The following is a 5389-nucleotide window of genomic DNA, read 5'->3' as shown; positions in this document are numbered from 1 at the left end:
AATAATATTTCAATTGTGGGCCAAGTTCTGATATCTGTAAAGCTCCAGTGTTTGTATTTAAGCTCCAGTGTTTATACTTAATCACAAAATGCTGCTAGGAAGTGGATTTTACCCCAGTTTAATTTTTGGCGTTTCACCATTGACGTCCGTCGCTGTCTTTTCCCGGGAAAAATCACCCCCCTGGCCTGGTTGTAATGTCTCAAAAGCTCCAGTATTTGTATTCAATCAATAACTGATGCTAGGAAGTGGATTTTACCTAATTTTAGTGCATTTTTTGTCATTTCACGTATGGACGTATCGACGTTCAGCGCTGTCTTTTTACCGGGGAAATGATACTCCGGGCCCGGTTCTGATGTCTAAAAAGGTCCAGTATTTGTATTTAATCAATAAATGCTGTTTTTGGCTGGATTTTACCCCATTTTCGGGCAATGTTTTACCGTACACTATTGACGTTCATCGCTGTCTTTTCCCGGGAAAATCACCCCCTGGCCTGGTTTTAATGTCTAAAAAGCTCCAGTATTTGTATTTAATCATGAAATGCTGCTAGGAAGTGGATTTTACCCCATTTTTGTGCATTAATTTATTGATTATTTTTTTATGTGTCGCAGCTGTAGCTGCAGTAGAGGTTTTACGTTGAAGGCACTACCAGAAAATGCACCGCCCGCCACTGATATATCCTCAATACGACGCTATCTTGGGGAAAAAATGTATGCTGAATGCAGTCAATGTGGCGCTTTGCTTTCATATTACAGCAAAAAGAGTGGCACCTCGACGCTGAGCAGGCATTTAAACAAGCTGTACTGGCAAAAATGATGATCGTCAATCAATATATTATTATATCAAATGTGAATGTTTATACAGTCTTGTTTAACTTAGATTTTGTAACAAAAGAAAGGCTTTAATTTGTTCATTTAAATCACCCCTCATCCTCATGAATAATATATGAAATTTCAGATTCACTTCTGTCGTTTCAATCATTAAACTTAGGAACTTCAAGAGTTAGTATATGTATTTTGACAAATAGAGGGGTTTGCATCTCTCATGGAGATACTGCAATACCAGGATGATGCGTGGAGTGGAAGGAGCAATCTCCTATTTCATCACCTAGTCCCAAACATCAATTTAATATATGGTCCCCATTTAGGAGACATAACAGATATTAAACGGATAAGAACAGATACTACACTTGATCTTAGTCAAAAGGCTGAGAAGCGATATTCCTTAAACAGACGCGAAGGACAACTTCATTCCAGATAATTCAACCTAAAGTAGTGGAAACACACGTCGGATGTCAATAGTAACATACATTTACATATACAACAAACTACAACGACACACGTTTAGTGTGATAACAGGGGAACTCATCTCATCCCATTTTCTGAACCGCTTTATCCTCATTAGGGTTTGCAGGGGGTGCTGGAGCCAATCCCAGCTGTCTACGGACCAGAGGCGGGGGACACCCTGAATCGGTGGCCAGCCGATCGCAGGGCTCAAGGAGACGGACAACCATGCACTCTCACACCTAGGGGCAATTTAGCGTGTCCAATCAGCCTACCATGCATATTTTTCGGAATGTGGGAGGAAAACCCACACAGGGAGAACATGCAAACTCCACACAGGTGGACGTTACCTGGATTGCTGCACTTGTCATAAAGCGAATTGGACGAGATTGATTTTGTTCTTCCTTTTTCATTGCAACTTGCACAACCCCCCCTGGTGGAATTATATTTGTCATAAAAAGGAATTATTAACATTTAGGCATAATGGAATTAGATTGTGTGCAAATATATTATAAAAAGGGGGAATGTCAGGATTATTTCATATTATAAGTTTGCTTGCAACAAAGAATATGCTTTGCTTTACCATTAAACTTACTTTGCTATCTTTGCTTAAAGTAAAATGATGTATAAATGCTTTGCTCCTGATAACCTAAGTTAGACTAAACAAAGAGAAGCCAAACGCCTTGGACTACTTGGAGCGGACTAAACAAAGATGATCCACAACACCTTGAACTGCACCTGCATCCACCACAGACACCCATAAGAATTCCAGACTTTCATTTGTCACCTCAACGGGAGAGCCTTGGCTCCAACTTCCATCGCAGCGAACCCCAAATCTGGCCTTTTGTTGGAATCTTTCGATTCCAAAAGGGGGACTGAAGGGTGCATTTGAAACGTAAGAAAGTTTGGTACCATAAAAACACGTACAGAAAGAACTCTGGCCAGCGTGCAAAACTGCTGATAACCACAGTGTCAGCGGCTCCCCAGCTGTCTACAGGGTTGTGTCAGCATGAAGTTAACCCTGAGCCTCCCATAGATAAACTCTCTTCTTCCCATCTGGACCCTCAATGAGATAGAAGCCATTATTTGTATCGCATTGACAGTCACATAGCGCTATGTTTATTAAACTTGACGAGTTGTTGTCACATTTCTGCCTGTTTCCATTAATTAGCTCTTGAACAATTTGAACAAACATGCAAGTGATTAATACTAAGGCAGTGTGGCTGAGTGGTCCAAGTTGCTGGATTTAGGCCCCAGTCTCTCAGGAGGTGTGGGTTCAAATCCCACCACTGCCATTTATCTACCACTAGTGATCGTAAAAGGTGACACACCAGCCATCCTTGGCCATAACTGGCTCACAAACTTCAAACTAGACTGGGCAAGCATCTTCTCGGTTATACCAGCAAGGGGCTGTAACAATGCAGATGTGGAGGCCGTGTTGCAGAGACACAAAGCAGTGTTTTCTGAGGAGCTAGGCACTATTCGTGATTTTAAGGCCAACATTACAGTAAAGCCAAATACCAAACCGGTCTTCAGGAAGGCCAGACCAGTGCCTTATGCATTAAAGAATGCAGTTGAGAATGAGTTAAATCGCCTAGAAAAATCTGGCATTATCTCAAAGAAAGAACAGTCAGTGGGCCGCGCCAATAGTAGTGGTACCCAAGCAATGTTCCGTCTAAGCCGTCTAACCCAGGACCCCAGAGCTGTGAGACCGGCGCACGAACCACTCATCCGCTGGGCCGCCCATTCATAGATATTAATTATTACATTTTATTATTACTCAATCATTTATGTGTGGTAGACATGCACCTGCTTACGGCAGGTGTGATACTGGTGTGTGCCCATAGCGAGCAATGATGATGTTGCTCACACCGGTACTCAGTGTGCTCAGAAAGGTTGTCTTTCTGCCCAGACAAACAAAAAATTAGAGGGAAAATTGTACCCAAGGCAGAAAAGTCAATTCATATCTGCGGAGACTATAAGGTAACAGTAAATCAGAGTTCGGAAGAGGGGACCTATCCACTACCACATGTTAAAGACCTTTTTGCCACCCTAGCTGGAGGCATTCTTTTCAGCAAGTTAGACTTGTCTCATGCTTACCAACAGCTGGAGTTAAAAAAAGACTCAGAAAAGTATTTGACAAATACTCACAAAGGACTGTATGTGTACCATAGACTTTGATATGGAGTGTCCAGTGCTCATATGTTTCAGAATGTGATGGACCAGATCCTCCAAAGCTTGGAGCATGTGACCTGTTTTTTGGATGACATATTGGTCACAGGAAAAACCAGATCTGAGCACCTGGGGAATCTGGAGGAGGTACTGAGCCGCCTGGAGAGCTACGGGGTCTAAGTGAAAAGAGCAAAATGTGACTTCATGCAGGAGAAAGTAGAATACCTGGGGAATCTGATAGATAAGGAGGGACTGCACCCCACTGAGACAAAAGTTGCAGCCATCGTTAATGCACCCCAGCCTACAAACGTCACAGAGCTACAGTCTTTTCTAGGACTATTACCGTAATTACTCGAATATAACGCGCACTCGAAAATAACACGCAGGTATAACTTTGGGCCAAAAAAATCTGGAAAAACGCAGTACTCGAATATAGTGCGCACCTAAAATTTCCCGCTGACGAAAATCAGAAATCTTACCTTTTTTTCTTCGTTTCACGATTGTTTTGTTCAAACAAATTTATTCATTAGAATCCTTCAAATGAAAAGTTCCTCTCTCTCTTTGTCTGTCCTCTCATACATCTCTTCGTTACGAATCCTATCAACGTCCACGCTTCCTTCATCCACTTCCTCTTCCTCCCACAACACATCATCCGATTGGCTTTACGAGATGACGTAAAATCCGTGCGTCAAAGTGAGTTTGACAATGCTTTTTTCGATCGAAAATTTGTAATTTATTTTAGTTATTGATTATAACACTGAACTGAGAGAGGGTGAACTGAGACGGGTACGAGGCTAGAGGGGGGCAGTGGTGGTCTCGGCTTCACGAGATGACGTAAAATCCGTGCGTCGGCTCTACGAGATGACGTAAAATCCGTGAGTCAAAGTGAGTTTGACAATGCTTTTTTCGATCGAAAATTTGTAATTTATTTTATTCAATTCAATTTCAATTCAATTTATTTGGCAAGAAAAAGCACCAGGCTAAGGGCCATGTAACAAGACAAAAAAAAAAAAAAAAAAGTTTTTGATTATAACACGCACCCCCAACTATTGGAATTAATTATTTTGCAAAAACCTGCGTGTTATATTCGAGTAATTACGGTAAACTATTATGGTCGGTTCATGAAAGACCTATCGACGGTGCTGCAGACGCTATATCAACTGCTAAAGAAGGAAGTTGAGTGTAAATGGACTCCTAAATGTGCAGCAGCATTCAAAGATGCAAAAGAACAGTTAGCAAAAAACTCAGTAGTAGTTGACTATGACACCAAGAAACCCTTGAGATTAGCTTCAGATGCATCCCCTTATGGGATAGGGGCGGTCATGTCTCACATAATGGAAAAGGGTGATGAGAAACCGATCGCATTTGCGTCGCGTCTTTGACAGAGGCAGAAAGCAAATACAGTCAGATAGAGAAAGAGGCTTTGGCCATAATTTCTGGCGTGACCAAATTTCATAAATATTTATATGGCCGCAAGTTCAGTTTAACAAATGACCACAAGCCCCTTCTTGTCATTTTGGGACCCAAGTCTGAAATTCCCACTTCAGCTGCTCTGCAAATGCAGCGCTGGGCGCGGAGACTGATGGCTTATGTCTACAGTATAGAGTACAGAACGTCAGCAGAAAATGCCAACGCAGATGCGTTATCTAGACTGCCGGGGAAGGAAAAGGATAATACAGCGGAGGAAAACTGCATTTTCTATTTCTCAGTAGTGGATGAGCTTCCCGTGCAGGCTACAGAGATCGCACAGAGCACTCTCAAGGACCCAGTCCTATGCAAAGTACTGGAGCTGACTCGGTCTGGATGGCCAAGTCATAACAAGGACGAGAGACTGAAACCAGATCTCGCTCGAGTGGTGGAAGCAAAACAACGGAAGCAGAAACACTATCATGATAAAGCCGCCTCCAACCTGAGACATCTGTCTGAGGGTGACTCAG

The 5389-nt window shown here is 42.3% G+C and overlaps 2 non-coding genes across 2 annotated transcripts; one reads left to right on the top strand and one right to left on the bottom strand.

Annotated features, from left to right (window-relative positions):
* Positions 1-1025: 1025 nt before the first annotated feature.
* On the bottom strand, positions 1026-1216 carry LOC144066372 (U2 spliceosomal RNA). The gene has a single exon (XR_013297546.1). It is a non-coding gene; the product is annotated as a U2 spliceosomal RNA (small nuclear RNA).
* Positions 1217-2493: 1277 nt separating this feature from the next.
* On the top strand, positions 2494-2575 carry trnal-uag (transfer RNA leucine (anticodon UAG)). The gene has a single exon. It is a non-coding gene; the product is annotated as a tRNA-Leu (tRNA).
* The last annotated feature ends 2814 nt before the right edge of the window (positions 2576-5389 follow it).

The sequence above is a fragment of the Stigmatopora argus genome, chromosome 20 (genome assembly GCF_051989625.1).
Source record: "Stigmatopora argus isolate UIUO_Sarg chromosome 20, RoL_Sarg_1.0, whole genome shotgun sequence".
NCBI classification, from domain to species: domain Eukaryota; kingdom Metazoa; phylum Chordata; class Actinopteri; order Syngnathiformes; family Syngnathidae; genus Stigmatopora; species Stigmatopora argus.
Note: the sequence above shows the minus strand (reverse complement) of the source record. Positions and strands in the feature narration are given on the sequence as shown.